Source organism: Heloderma suspectum, chromosome 1 (genome assembly GCF_057233095.1).
Source record: "Heloderma suspectum isolate Gila_16-S chromosome 1, 16-S_ref, whole genome shotgun sequence".
NCBI classification, from domain to species: Eukaryota; Metazoa; Chordata; class Lepidosauria; order Squamata; family Helodermatidae; genus Heloderma; species Heloderma suspectum.
In genome coordinates, this window is record NC_139458.1 from 380,839,213 (window position 1) to 380,855,332 (window position 16,120).

General features: G+C 48.6%; 1 protein-coding gene across 4 annotated transcripts in view; it reads left to right on the forward strand.

The window, feature by feature from the left end:
* The first annotated feature begins 12,796 nt into the window (after positions 1 to 12,796).
* CAPN11 (calpain 11) overlaps positions 12,797 to 16,120 on the forward strand; it is a 47,732-nt gene continuing 44,408 nt past the window's right edge. For all 4 annotated transcript variants that reach the window (XR_014786862.1, XR_014786861.1, XM_084828471.1 and 1 more), the window contains exon 1: positions 12,797 to 13,097. The gene's annotated coding sequence lies outside the window, so the exon portion shown is untranslated. The remainder of the gene's footprint in view (positions 13,098 to 16,120) is intronic.

The following is a 16,120-nucleotide window of genomic DNA, read 5'->3' on the forward strand; positions in this document are numbered from 1 at the left end:
TCTTGGTTGACAAAGGGGAGGGGGATCCAGCCTCTTACTGTCCTTTACCTTCATGGACTGTGTGGGCAAAAGGATTAAGAAGTGGTAAAGAGATCATTTGCTTTGGGCAATATCCCAGCTGCGCGTGTGTGTGTTGGGGGTGGGGAGGCTTTTCACTCTGCCTCTGCGTCCTCCTCCCCTCCTGTGAAGGAGCAGTTGGCAGCGCCACAGCCCCAAGCCCTATTACATACACAGTGCAAGGGTGGTGCTTGGGGCAGGAGGCGGGGGCCGCCTCATTCCCTGCAACGGAAGGGCCGTCTGTGATTGTCAGCACTGACTGGCAGTGGCTTTCCAGGGTTTCTGGTAGGAATATTTCCAGCCTTACCTGGACAGGCTGGGGATTGAACCTGGGACCATCTGCATACAAAGCAGGGGCTCTACCACTGAGCCGCAGCCACTGTTGTAATTCAGGCCCGCTGGGTGGCTCTTAACTTCGTGGGAGAGTCTGGAACTCCAGTGTCTCATCCAGGTGTGCCCTGAGACAAAGGACGATCCCAGCAACTTGACCCATTGGTTAAGAGGGGCAAAAGACAAGGTCTTTCTCAGGAGTTATTATCTTGTTAAATGTTACGTTATGATGACGGTCCAATAAAGATCAGGCAATCTATTGTTAGTAAAGCAGTTTTAACTATCAGTAGTGAGCAAGATGTGCAGCTCTGTGTATGTGCACGCACATATATGCAGAGTGGGAGGGTTGTGTATTGCATTGTATCTGCTCTGCACAGAGGTACATATTAAATCCCCTCTGGTATCCCTGTCAGGTGTGGAGGGCAGGTTCCTTGAAGTGTAGGCCAGCTTTCTCTGTCCTGGTACTCACCTAGCTGCTTCAGACTTCACCTCCCATCAGCCTCATCTGGCATGGCCAATAGTCAGGAATGCTGGGAGCTGCAGTTCAAAGCACCTGGAGGGCACCAGCCTGGGGAAGGCAGGTGTAGACCTTTGCTTTTCTCCAGGGGAATGAACGGCAGCCAAGGGCAACGTGAGGTGAGGCAGAGTGGTGGATGCTGGGGCATGGGGAGAGGTGGCAAAACGTTGCAGGACAGAGCTGCTGGTATCGGACAAATTCGTGGAGAAGGCTAGCAAAGGCTACTAGCCCTGGTGGCTATTCTGCCTCCAGCACCAGAGGCAGCAGGCCTACATACACTGGTTGCTGGGGAACATGGGTGGGAGGGCGCCATTGCACTCCTGTCCTGCTTGTGGGTTTCCTGTGGGCAGCTGGTCTGGCACTGTGTGAACAGAATGCTGGACTGGACGGACCCTTGGTCTGATCCAGCAGGACTCTTGTGTTCTTACCCTGCCTGCCCTAAGCTCACCTTCTGTCCTCAGCTGTCCCTGTGGCCGGTGTTGGAGTAAGACTCCCCTGCCAGTCCAGAATGGGGAGGCACCACCTTGTTCTTTGCTTTGAGCATCAAAGCAACATCTCCGCAACTATTTCTATATATGAGAGAAAGTAAAGGGCACCTTGCGGTGGGGGCAGGGTTACACACTAAGCCTGCTCCAGTGTGCACAGACCTGCCTCATCTTCACCTACTGCTGGCTTTTACTTTTTTGTCAAGCTACAGTGTGACGGACAGGGCCTCCAGCATAGGATACGCACACATTTTGACCACAAAAATGTTTCCAAGTCTTTATCTTTACACAGACATGCCTATGATTAGCCTCTAATCCTCTCTGAAGTTGACATCAGCACCTCTCCTCTGTCCAGACCAGAACAGTGATGCAGCGAACAAAGCAGTGCTTGGCTGAAGCCACTGATCCCACATGGAACACTGTGGAGCTCCTTTGGGTTGACAGATATGGCCACTGAATTGATTCAAATGTGCCTTGAAATTGTTCCGACACATTCTCTGTTGGTTTTGAATGCCCAATAGTCTTTGCCATACAACTTCCTCCTGTGTTAGCTGTTGTCATGTTCTGTGGTGTTACAAATATACTTTACTAAAGAAAAGTGATGCAGGAGACAGATGCAGGCAGAGAGACGGACACAGATTATCATAGATATACAGCTACTGCCCTTCCCCTTCCAGTCCACTTCAAACAAGTCTCAAAGTAGGCTATTGTATATACGACCACTTGCCACAAAAAGCCAATGCAATAGTCTCAAAAGTGCTACAGCCCTTACTAGCTTTTTCCCAGTACTGTATCACCTACACTTGTTGAAATTGATTCTTCATATTTATTTAATGCAAGTTCTTCGTCGCCTTTCTCCAAAGTACAGACAAGGCAGCTAACAGCAGATGAAATAAAACATTCAAAATAGTAAAAGAGCAGATGATTTATTTACAGTCAAAACAATGCAGAACAGATAAAATAACAGTCTTGTAGCACCTTGAAAATTAAGCATTTGTCCAGATGAGGCTGTTCTTGTGCAATTGCCCTGCCTTAAACATGGGATTTTACAGGGGTGGGGTGGGCGGTATCCTACCATAATTGTTTTCCATTTGTAACCTTCCTTTGACATCCCAGCATCTATACCATTTTTTTTTTCTTACCACACATGAAACATTCTGCTCCAGAGGAAAAGATGGAATAGCCGCCTTTTGGTTGGTGGCATTAGGAGTCCTCCATCTGGAAGCACCCTAACCAATGTAATATAATGGCAGGTGCATTCATCAAAGCAGCAGCCCACAAAAGCTTATACCATAATGCAGGGCTGGAAAACGTGTGGCCCTCCAGATGTTGTTGGACTACAACTCCCATAATCTCTGGCCATTGGCCATGGTGTTTGGGGCTGATGTAGGTTGGAGTTCAATATCTGGAGGGCCACAGTTTTCCTTCCACTGCCATGAAGAATTTGTTAGTCTTCAAGGCGCTATAAGGCTGCTGGTTTTCTGCGACAGACTAACAGCGAAGCATCTTGTGGCCCCCTAGAGAGTAACAAATTATTCTGGCATACGTTTCTCGTAGGCTGGAGTCCACTTCATCAGATGGTAACAGGGCTACCCCGCTAGAAGTTAGAGCAGAAGGTAGCAATAAAAACAAGCCCTCAAAGGTTTTAAACTCAAAAAATGCCTCCGCAAACACCTGTATTTAATTGCTTGCTTGAAAGCGGGCATCAACAAGGGGGCCAAATTCAAACCTACGCCGCATATGTCAGGGCACAGCGCAACGGTGGGTAAGGAATGCCCGGTCTGCGGCAGCAGGGGGCGCTCGGGAGTTGCGCGCAACTGTGCTTCGTTCGGACCACGGCTGGTGCCGCGGGCCCATTTGCCCTGATCGCCCGCGGTTCGGCGCGGCAGGGCGGCGCGGCACTTTTCTTTACTGGCGCCATCGGAAACTGGTCACGAAGCAATCAAGGACGCCCTGCGGAGTCATCCGTGGCTTGGTGAAGTCACGCTGAACTGCCGGCTGAGTCATCCGCGACGAGGCCGCCCGGCGGGGCTCCATTTCTAAAATCAAGGGCGCTGGAGCTGAGCTGAAGCTTCCCTGGACGTCAAGTCTTCTCCCACTGGACTTGGAAGCCCAGTACCAGCCTCCCGTAATCTGCTGCCCTCCAGATGAAGTCGGACTGCAACTCCCATCATCTGGCCAGGGATGGTGGGCGTTGTGGGCCAAGTCTAAATGGAAGGCACCAGCTTGGTGTAAGCTGCCCTAAACCATCCGGGATGGGGGGGGCGGCCGGGGAGGGGGGCGTTGTAGTAATTACGTAGTAACAATGTAGTTACTCGGCTCGGTGGTGAAGAATAGGCACTCTGCACATGCTTTACCCAGAGCGAGTGTAGCACGTTGCTCTAAATGCCTCAGCCCTCCCTAGCACGGGGGGAACAAAGAGCCAAATCAGAACCAAGGCTAAGCCCGAGGGACAGCTACACCCGGAGCGACAGCGGCTTCCTCCGCCCCCTTACGCTCCTTGGTCGATCAGGGCAGTGGAGGGTGGTGACTCCGATTTCGGTAGGGCTCTGCATCCATTCTGGGTTTCAGTCAGAACCAGCAGAACTCTAAAGGGGCCATCTAAGATGCTGGGCCTATTTTGGGGATAGGGTTCAGGACCTTGGATAGCTCCTTTAGACTTCTGGCTGGTGCTGACCGAAACCCAGAATGGAAGCACTGCCCCACCGAAATCGGAGCCACCAGGCCCCACTGCATCGGGGTGTGGCAGCTGCCGGCCCGGAGTGCCGTCGCCAGCATAGCTGAGGCCTGACTCAGAGAAGGGGCCGAGATTCCAGGCAGACGCAAGCGACTCTGCCGCCTGAACAGCAGGAGGAGGAGGCTGGGCTCTTAAAGGCGCAGAAAGGTTGAACCGGCCGTTTGCCCTCAAAAGCTGCGCCTCACCGCCGCCACCCCGGGGATTGTTAGCGGTGTGGTGCAGCGTGGGCATGTTAGACCCTGGACTTAATGGTCTTATGGGGCGCACTGTTAATCGTCGGTGCGTATTTTAGTTGTGAAGCACACAACTAACTTTTATCTCCCCCACCCCCATTCTATGCTTTCCAATTGCAGCTCCTTTCCCGATATGTGCGGCTCTCGTAAATCAAACAGAGATCTGCCACCTCTGAGTATGTGCAGTTCCACATTCTAAACTCACTGCAATCATAACACCAACGTGACCACAGGAATAACATTTTAGTTTCCTTCTGCTGCCCAGATGCTAAACACATTTTCAAAATGGAATAAGCACCATTTTGTTGTAGAAAAATAATATATAGCCAGGGCCAGAAATATTGGAACAAGGGTAACTGTTTTGGCAGCTGGCCTCTACACCACCACATTGAAGTTGAAAGGAAACACAGCCAGATGGGAGCGAAGTCTGGACTTTCAGCTGTAATTCAAGGGGCTTGATGAAAGTGGGGCACTAACCATTCAGGAAGGACAGCCAGTGGTATACGCAAACCCCCATCGTTGGTGGCTCATACGTAATGGAACAAACCAACATCATTTCAAACTTAAGGATCACCATTAATACCTGGATGAAACTCCTTTGCAGTCAATGACTGCCTGAAGTCTGGAACCCATGGACATGACCCAATGCTGAGTTTCCTCCCTTGAGATTCTTTGCCAGGCCTTTACTGCAGCTGCCTTCAGCTGCTGCTGGTTTGTGGGTCCTTCTGCCTTCAGTCTTGTCTTCAGTAAGTGAAAAACGTGCTCTACTGGGTGGAGATCTTTTTTTGTATTTTTAAGTAAAAATAATAAAATGAGCATCTGTAACCATGTACAAGCCTGGCTGGTGGTCCCCCTGACTATAAAATGTTTTTAGAAATAAGAGGGGATGCTGCGGCAAGCAAAGTCAGCCCAGGTGCAGATGCTGGACTTCTTTGCCATTCCCCTCATCTGCCACTCTCTGGGTGGCCATTTGTGGAGGTCCTAGATGTCAGTTCCTAGGTCCAGCCTTAGCGCACCACTGATTGTTAGCCCAATGTGGCATATGCTACCTCCAGTATCAGGCATTCTTATGTTCTTAAATAAACTTTTATTTCTTTTTAAATTATAAAATCCCACATCTTGTTCATCTTTCTGCGCTATCAGTAGTGTTCATATTTCCTGGGTACTTCTCCTGGTTAGGTAAAGAGAACCAATTAGACACAGGGTGTATCTTTTATCTGGTGAATTTAGGGGCTAAAGCTTGTGGGACAGTGGGTACAGATGACCCAAAGTGGAGGCAGACAGACCTGAGGGAAGGTTATGTCACAGACTACAACTCCCATCAATGGCCATGCTGATTGGGGATGATAGGGATTGTAGTTCAACACATCTGGAGGGCACCGGGTTCGGGAAAGCTGGTCTATTCTATGGTATAATTGTTAAGTGTGTCAGACTAGGACCAAGGAGAGACCTGGGTTCAAATCCCTACTCAGCCATGAAGCTCACTGGGTGACCTTGGGCCAATCACTGACTCACAGGCAACGTCTGGTCAATCATGAGCACAAACAAACCCAGTCTCAGCCTAAGCTACCTCACAGGCTTGTTGTGAGGATAAATGAGAAGTGGGGGGAGGAACCAAGCTCCTTGGGGAAAGTAAATAAATATTGACTGCTCATGCTTATATGAGGGTTATGCAGTGGTTACTGGATGGTAAGCTAAGGCCTGTTTCAGACATGCAGCCATTGTCATTGGTGGCTGGTCATAACACAGGTGCATAGGAGCTCAGCTCCACATATGGTTGGAGTGGATTCAAGCTCAGCCAAATGCAGCCCCATCCCGCATGAAGGAAAAGAGAAACGTAGCGGCATAACATTAAATGGTGAGGAAGACCATACATATGAAAGAAAATGAATAAAACAAAAACAAGAACTTATTCTTGAAAGGGTAAGGATACCTAGCAGACCACCTTCCCTTATATATACCCAGGCAACATCTAAGATCATTAGGGGAGGCCTTGCTGGTCATTCCAAAACGAATGTCGCCATGAAGAACCCTGACAGTGGGCCTTCTCTGTAGCGGCACCCACCCTCCAGAAAACCTTCCCCCGTGCAGTTCGGGAGGCAGAAAATGTGGTGTCTTTCAAGCGCCTCCTAAAAATGCACCTTTTCACCCAGGCTTTCCCTAGGTTGTAACTGCTGTTAGGGTTTACTTGCTTTTACATGCTACTTTTAAAGTTCTATGTTTTATCATGTTGTATTTTATGGTTTTAATATGAACTTTTATGGTGAACTGCCAAGAGAGCCTTGGCTGTTGGGCAGTATATAAATGCAATTAAATGATAAATAATAAATAAATAAGTCAGCGCTACAAGGAAGTAGCTTTTTGTTTATCTCCCCCTCTTATGAATAGGATACCTGAGTGCCCATGTGTGTCTATAGTGTCATCGATGATGGGCACTACCCAATAGTATCCATGCATGAAAGTTACACTAAAAGTACATATATCTCTACACAGAATGCAGTTTGAGTGGTGGAGCTCTCAGATTTTAGAAGACACTCCTGAAAAACCATTTACGGCACAATCCTATGCATGTTAAGACCAAAGAAAGGTCTACAACTCCCAGCGTACCCCTTTTTCTGTCTAAACATGCATAGGATTGTGGCTTTAACTGATATTCAAAGCTCAACGGCAAAAATGAAAGTGTGTTGCTGGCATGGATGAAGCACAACAAGAGTGCACACACATCTCTTCAACACATTACATCAGAACATAGGAAGAGCCGTGCTGGATCAGGCCAAGGGTCCATCTAGTCCAGCATTCTGTTCCCACAGTGGCCAACCAGTTGTCAACCAGGAATCCACAAAAAGGACATGAGTGCAACAGCATCCTCCTGCCTATGTTCTCCAGCAACTGGTGTCCATAGGCATGCATACTGCCTCTGCTCCTGGAGGTAGCATTTAGCCATCAGGACTAGTAGCCACTGATAGCCTTTTTCTCCAGGAATTTCTCTAACCCCCTTTTAAAGCCATCCAAATTGGTGGCCATCACTATATCTTGTAGTAGCAAATTCCATAGTTTGTGTGCTATGTGAAAAAATATTTCCTTTTATCTGTCCTGAATCGCCCACCAATCAGCTTCATGGTATGACCCTGGGTTCTAGTATTATGAGAGAGGGAGAAAAAGGTCTTAATACAAGAGATGTTATATAATCAATCACTCAGTTTTCAGTCTTACCCTGCCTACTCTACCCCTTCTAAATCCTACACACAAACCCCACTAACTAGATGTTGCTTTATCAAACCCTAAAACCCATCTCTATCTCCAAATCCTGTCTGACCAACTAAGGGTGCAATCCTATGTGTGTTTAGAGAGAACTAAGCCCTACAGCTTCCAGCATTCCCCAGGGGAATGCTGGAAGTTGTAGGGCTTAGTTCTCTCTAAACACACATAGGATTGCACCCCATCTGCTCCTGCCTTTTATAAACTCAGTCTCCTCACACACACACACACAAGCCCCTCCCACCTTTCCCTCCCTCCCCAACACTCTATTAACCCTCGCTTACCTGGGTTATATAAAACAATACAAGCACATACATCACAATAACAGGTGTATGCTACACAGTCCAACACATCTGGACGGCACCAGGTTGCGGATGGCTGGTATATACTGTATATGAACAGTGAACTCAGGTGCTGAATTATGGCAGCTATATAGCAAAAATGAGGCTGCTGAGAAACAAAAGGGAGGTATCAGAATGCCTGGAGGATCCCCAAAGTTTGCAGAAGTGGAAAAAAATCTTCAAGGGCAAAAACCTAAAGGAGTAACCCCACCTCTACCAAACAACCCAATGAGAACTGGCTACAGGCTGTGTGTGTGTGTGTGTGTGTGTGTGTGTGTGTGTGGTGAAGTGAGGTGAGGTGAGGTGCAGAATGGAAGGGAAAGAAGACTTGGCTGGCTGGCTGCCACTATCTACTTACTCACCAACTCTCTCCCTGGTGAGCAAGCAGGTGGCAGCAAAGGTGGTGAACAGCATGAGGACCCTCAGAAGAAGGTGAGCCCATGTTGAGAGTGCCTTACCTGAGGCCCCCCACCCTGCAAGAAACCTGGAGCCAACACTGCCTGCATGGGCATACACAGCTGGTTAGGGCTAAGGCAATTATACATTTTTCTACTGCCTGTTTAACAGCTTTTTAGTGTTCTTCAGGGAGGCTAATGGCCTTTCAAGTAACCACAATGCTGGAAGTGCCAAACAGGAGGGGCAGTTTCAATACTGAGAGTGGGACAGAAAAAGGAAGTGGGGTGGTTTCATTTCAAATTAGGCCAGATTCAGTAATATCTGTTGAAAGGAATCAAAATAGTTTTAGGTCTGCCTGAAAAGAACAAATGGCATGTCAGACCACCAGACCATTGGGTGGCTTATATGCAAGCCTCAGTCACCCCACCCCACCCCCTGCCTCTACCCTAATGGCCTTGGTGGTATGCCAGCCTCCCTCCCTCCCTCCTTCTCCTAGGTGGGACAATCTTTTAAAGAATCTTTTTTTCTGATTGCTGTTAAAGCATTTGGACTGGTTAAGGGCCCAGAATGTTCTGTAATGGTCAGCAGCCAAGCCTGGCCTGGCCACATCCTTTGTCAGGCAAAGAATGTTGATGACTGGTTATTGCGCTCCCAGTTGAGCTAAGGGCGAACCATGACCTGGTGCCTGCCAGGCGTGTTGGACTACAACTCCCACCATCCCCAGCCAGTTTGGTTAGATGCCACATGGCACATACCAAATCCTGCCATGCCAGCATGACATGTAAACCAAACAGTCCAGGATAAACCTGCTTCTGAAAAGCCAGCAGCTTCTCTCCTTTCCTGCTGCTACACCCTCTCCTCTACTTTTGTCATCTCTATTGTGCCTGTAACCAGGCACTATGCATTCATCTACTCAAATACAAGGAAAATAAATAAAAGGAGAGATTCAGGTGACTTTCAACAAACAGAGAGGGAGAGTTTCCAGGCCAAACTCCCCAAGCCACATTCTTCAGTGCTTGCTTTCCCTATGCATGCAACACTGCACTCATTTCCCTTGGACATCTAGCACCCCGACCCCAGGCAGGCACAGCATCCCTCCATGCTCATCAAGGCATTCACACCCAATCAGATATACTCCCAGTGATTTTCACAATCCCATAAAGATAAGCATCCCAAGTTGTAATAAATAGAGGCTCTATGTACATACAACTGCAGCAATACACACACGTTACAAATGGAGCTGGGATGAGAGCAGTGGAAAGACAATGGGACTGAATGATGTGCTCATCTCCTAACCAGGAGCATGCAACTCATATTGCAATCCCATGCACACTTAGGGTGCTTCTCTAGATGAGGCTTTTATCCTACAATTGCCCTACTTGATTCATGGAATTTCACAGGGGGTCATCTTCCACTCTAACCCTCCCATGTTTTCCCGCTGCTCCTTCTGTCTTTTTTTCTTTCCACAAAAAATCCTTTAAAAGATGGAACAGCTGCACAAGACCTTTTGACTGCTAGCACTAGGAACCCCTCCATCTGGGAGCACCCTATGTTGTGAGGAGATCTCATTGAACTCAGTGGGACTTAATTCTAAGAACACATGCATAGAATCAGGCTTTCCATGGATGGATGGAAGATCACTTTAGAGAAGCATGGAAACACCGTGTCCCCCCACCCCTTAGTGCTCCTGTTATGTAACCATCAACTCAAGCCCTTGAGGCTGGCTGGGGATTGCTGGGAGTTGTAGGACCTTTTTCTGTCTAAACATGTATAGGATTGCACCCTTACGGAAGCAGCAACCAAAAGCATTTTCTCTCCCAAAATGAGATGGTTAAAGATGGATAAGAACAGCATTTCAGATTTCTGGGTAGGGGTAGGAGGAGTTTCTTAGCAAAGTTTAAATGCCCATTCTTGGTTACATTCATGATTAAAATGGAGGGGGAAATCCTGGGTACTTTTAAGTGTATTTGTTGTTACATTTTAACCTCATAGGATAATGTCAAAACAGATCAAACATTATTTTTTATTTAGTTTTTATGTATATAGACATCAGTGTACATTTTATTTACTTACAATTATCTTAGGCTACCTTTAAAAGGGTAAACCCCTCTCAAGACAGTGTATACAGCATAAAAACCATACAACCAAGCTTCAGCGTGTGTTAACAGAAACAGTCACATCTTCTTTCCCTGTTTACATATTCTTTCCCTGCTGCCTCTACTTGGCACTTTACAAGAGTACAGGTCTCTACCCTGAGGAGCTTCTAATCGAAAATCTGATGCACAGGAAGAAGAGGGAAACAGAGGCAGCAGGAATAAACAGGGAAAGAATATGTGATTGTCTCCATTAACTCATGCTTAGGCTTAGTTACAGGCTTAGCTGCAGTAGGGAATGGGAACACGGCATGCACTTTCTTATTTTAAGCAAAGAGATTTGTGTTTGGCATGCGCACCTGATACACAGGTCCAGATGAACTGTTTTATAACAAGAGTTAGTCATTCGGTGTAGTAGAATCAGTGAGCTGATCAGAAGTCAGGGCTGGCCCTAACATTAGGCAGTGAGGAAACCACCTCAGGCAGCAGTTGCTAGGGGACAGCAGCAGCAGTCCCCCAGCCATTCCTCCTGGGCCCTCCCCCATCCCTGTCATTTCCCTTTCTTGTAGGACAGCCTGTCCTACGCCCCCCTAAGCTAGCCTCTTGCCTCCAGGTGTGATGGAGGATGCTGTCCTGTTGCCAGTGTTGAAGTAAGATCCAACTGCCAGTCAGCTTTTGTACCTGGAATGGAGGGTGTCACCATTTTGTCTTTTGCCTCAAGCACCAAATTGTCTTGGGCTGCCCCTGCCAGACTTCTGGGGAATAACCACATATGATCTGACATACACACGGAAAGGTGATGGCCCCTTCCCTAATTTTGCCCTTGGGTGTGAGGCATCTCTACCACCCTTGCAAAACTTTTGAGGGCCCATAGTCGTCCATGTGTATCAGCAAGTATTTAATCATCCTGTCCTACCACTGGCACTAAATATAGTGCAAGAACTGATGGTCCTTGGGTGCAGGTTTATGGCTTGCAGGGGAGGGGAGGGACTTAGGGTGGCAACTTACTCATTGCCACAAAAGAGGGCAAACGTGGGCATGGATTTGCATAAAATGTTGAATGTACAAATGCATAGAGGTGCAAATTGAGAAAGAATTGCTATAATTTAAGTGGTAACACAATACAACTCATCATGGTAGGGAAGACTGACTAGGTGAGGTGTTTCCTGCTCGGTGTTCTGGTGGTCAGTATTGATGGGCAGCTTCAAGGCCCAGTTCTTCCTTGAAATGGTTTAAACTGGATGTATGCATGTATGTATCTATGTATTACACTTCTATACCGACCAATAGGATAGCATCAGCCATGTGATGAACATGGACTTGAGCACGCTCCAGGAGAGAGCGCAGAACAGGAAGGCCTGGCATGCTGTGGTCCACGGGGTCACGAAGAGCCGGACACGACTGAACAACGACAACAACAACTAGGAGCCCTCTCTCTGGAAGCACCCTAGGTGTTTTCATGAATCAAGGTGGGTTTAGAGATTTATGCAGTGAGAGCTAGACTATAAGGAAGGCTGAGCGCGAAGAATTGATGCTTTCGAACTGTGGTGCTGGGGAAGACTCTTACGAGTCCCCTGGACTGCAAGGAGGTCAAATCAGTCCATCCTAAAGGAAATCAACCCTGACTGCTCATTGGAAGGACAGATACTGAAGCTGAAGCTCCAATATTTTGGTCACCTAATGCGAAGAGAAAACTCCCTGGAAAAGACCCTGATGCTGGGAAAGACTGAAGGCAAAAGGAGAAGGGGATGGCAAAGGATGAGATGGCTAGATAGCATCACCGATGCAATGAATATGGACTTGAGCACACTCCGGGAGAGAGCGGAGGACAGGAAGGCCTGGCGTGCTGTGGTCCACGGGGTCACGAAGAGCTGGACACGACTGAACGACAGCAACAACAACCGACCAATAGCCGAAGACTTAGACTGGAAGCCCTTCAGACGGAACGCACGTTCAAAATAGAGGACTGCCCTCCGACAGCCGTTCAAATAGAGGACTTTAAAATAGGCCACCTGGCCACTTTAGAGGGGATTCATCTTTGCGTGGGGGGGGGATTGTGCGCTGGGGACCAAAGTTCGGTCATTATTCCGCGGCGGCGGGGGGGTAACTTTACCTAGTTTGGCCACTTGGGTCTTCCTTCTGCCCGTGAGTAAACCCGCGAGCTCTCTAAACTGGGCGGATGGCAAAAGAGAGCGCGGAGAGCTTCGTGACGACAGGCAAGCAGGAATCCGGAGCGAGTTCTCCGCAGAGGCGCCCCAGCGACGGCGCCTTTAATTCCCCCGCCCTCCCGCCCAGGCTCAATCTGAGCCGCCGCATGCACATCCTGCCAGGCCCAACCCCACCTCCGCCGCGCGGAGCCGGGGAGGGCAGCTGCAGCTGCTGCGGCGGCGGCGCTCCAACTCTGCGGCGAGGAGCAGGGCGTAGGGAGGCGCCCGCGGGGAGAGAAGAAGCGGAACTCCGGCCTTGCAGCAGCCCGCGCCGCGCGCGAACCCGCCTGTCCCGCAATCCGATTAAGCGCTCGCCGCAAGGAGCTGCTAATTCCAGCGCGTCCCCCCCGCCACGGCGCTTGCTTGGCTGCTGCTGGCGGCGGTGGCGCAGGGCCTGGGGACTCCGGCTGTGCCAAGTGCCCTGCCCCAACTTGGGCTTCCAGGTAAACCGCGACACGGGCCACCGGCCAGCCCAGGGCAGTGGCGTCGGAGAGCCCGTCTCCACCGGAGACCGCCCCCGGGGGGGAACTTGGGAAACGGAACTGCACGGGGGCGGGGGGTTGCCTCAGGTTGTAAACGCGTGGGGATTTCTTCACTGTTGAACGTTTGGCCTAGAACCGTATGAGGAGGGTGGGAGTCGATTTTTCCCTCCACCCCCCCCCCTTTATAATACCTTGCCTGAAGAAGAGATCTGGGGATCTCGAAAGCGTGCACATTTGGGGGCAGGGTTGTGCTCTTCTGTTTGGCGTAATAAAGCAATATGGATTTTGGAAAAAAATTTATGGGCAACACTGCTATCTTTGCTCCCCACCCCCCACCCCCCAAAGGCACTCTCTGGAAAAGCTGCTCAGGTGTGCTGTGTGTATGGGGGGACAATCTCTTTCCAATCGGGGATTGTACTCTCCTTCACCCCTCGTCTGTATGGCTAGAAGTGGATCTGGGTGGGTGCCAGATGATGTACAACGCTCTGGAGGAGGATGGGCAGGCCAAAGCAGGAACCAGTGGGAGCTGCCCTGAGCTGGAAGGGGAAGGTAGATTTCTTAGGAAATCTGGAGAGCACTGCTTCAAAGCCAGCCCGCTGTAGTATCCAAGGATGCCCAGTGAACGACTCTGCCTTCTGCACTGAGATTGTGGGTGAGATTCCAGGCTAAGAGACCAAAGGAACAGAAAGATCAGGATTGTTTTCCTGCTTGCCTCTTTATTATTTGCTAGACTGCTTGGGACCTGTTCCTTGCTGTTTTCAGGTGATGCGGTTTGTGATCCTAAGGTACTTTGGGGAGGACAAGCACTGGTAAGGTCTCTCTCTGGGACCCTCTTTCTTTGCTGCGCATAAGGGCACCCATTTTTCCTTCTGTATTGGTTAACAACATGGCCTTCCCCAACCTGGTGCCCTCAAGATGTGTTGGGCTACTCCCGTCATTCCCAGTCAGCATAGCCAATAGTCAGGGATTATGGGAGGTGTAGTCAAAAACATCTGGAGAGCAGCAGGTTGGGGAAAGCTGGGTTAACGTGTTACCATTCTTGGTTTGTTTTGTAAACATACTTCTTTTTGCAGAGAAACCTCCATTTCTTTGGCCATGCACTAGTCTGCATGAGATATACCAGAGGCCGCTGTGTACTTACACCATAGCCATTGTTCTTCTGTATAAAACAGCCGAAAAGACTTTGGAGGTATCAGTGGAAAAATCTCACTTGGGCTATCTTGACATCCAAAACTGGCCACATTCTATGGACTTAACAGAGCCATGTTTGATGACTAATAGTTTCTGTTTAGCTTGTTCTGATGCTGTGTGAGCATCTTCTCTTTGTATGTATTCTGATGGGTCTAGAGCAGCCTTCTCCAACCTGGTGCCCTCTAGATGTGTTGGACTGCAATTCCCATCATTCCCAGCCAGCATTAGATGCCTTTGGATGGCTAGATGCAATTCATGGGTGTTTTGTTATCCTTTCTGGATTTATTGTGGCAATTTGTGGCTTTTCCTTCTCACAAATCTAGGAGAACAACATATGGGACTTGTCTGTACTGATAAGGTGGATATAGACATAATATTAAAACTGGGTTGCAGTGGACTTCTGCAAGAGTGAGCTCACCTTCTTCCTGCCTTGTCAGTGTAAATGACAGAAATATGTACTAGCTGATTTAGTTATCAGTCATTTCCCCTCCCCACCATGTTTCAGATGGGCTGTCTAACCTTTTTCCTAATGTTTAAAGTGCCCCATGTATGTTTGTTCATTGTATAGATTTGTTTGTTACCTTTATTTTTAAAAAAATCAAATGAAAGGAGTTGCAAGAATTGTTCTGGGGATGGGGCGGGGGGAGAGAATTGATTTGCTAGCTCACAGATACCAGCCAAACAGTGCTGTGCATAGTGTACTGCTGTTGCAAACTCATCGGACTGGATTTTCCTGAGCTTGACCCTGGAGAGAAAAGGATTAGTACAGAATGGAATGAGTGTGCTTGCAGAGTAGCCCCATGGCTCAAATCATGTTATATCTGGATGCACCCATGGAATGTGGGGAGTGGGAGGGGGACAGTTGCATTGTCAGAGTGTAGCTTCAGTTGGGAACCTTGATCAAGGTGAGGCCTGATTTCATCTGTCTGTTGCTGTGGAGCCAAGACATCTTCCTGATTTAAATAGAAGCAATATGCTCCAAAAAACACAGGGTGGGTGCTCCAGACTTAAGCTTTATACCAGTCCTCCCCAATCGGGTGAATGGCCATGCTGGCTGGAGATAATAGGAGGTGTAGTCCACTGGCAGGCCCCAGGTTCAGGAAGGCTGCTTTATACACTGGAGAACAAGTGTTTTATGTCTCCGCCCCAATCTAAATTATTTGCATAGACCAAACTATACAAACTGATACCTGCACATATTGCCAGATTTATTGTGCTTCCAGCATTCAGGTTACCTGTCCACTTCCCTCTCTCTCTCCCTCCCTCCCTCTCTTTCTTTCTTTCTGGGAGAGGATTGGGTTGACAAAAGGTACGGAGATAGGTGCGCAAAAGAGAAATGGGGATCACTAGCAGCAGACATGGAGAGCAGGGGACAGGTGCTAGACACTCAATGGTTTCGTTCTTTTCTCTGCCAGATAGTTGCATTTTTTTAAAAAAAAAACCACTGACCTGGTTTTCAGGACATGACAGCCTGTTAACTGGCCCTCAGGGCGCTGCAACATGTGGTGAAATTACATGTGGGGTGTGTGTATTGCCTCAGGCTGTTAGTTCATGGGGTTTTCTTCACTGTTGGCAAGGATTTGGGCTAAAAACATATGGGGAGGGAGTCCATTTTTTTCTTCCCATTTCCCCCAACTTTGACAATATCTTGCCTGGAGAAGAGATCTGGGGATCTTGAAAGCTTGCAGGTTTGGGGGGTGGGCGGTAATCTTCTGGTTGGCCGAATAAAGCCACATAGATTTTGGAAACGCTCTTGTGATCAACATGGCTACTTTAGCTTTTCTCCCTCTCTC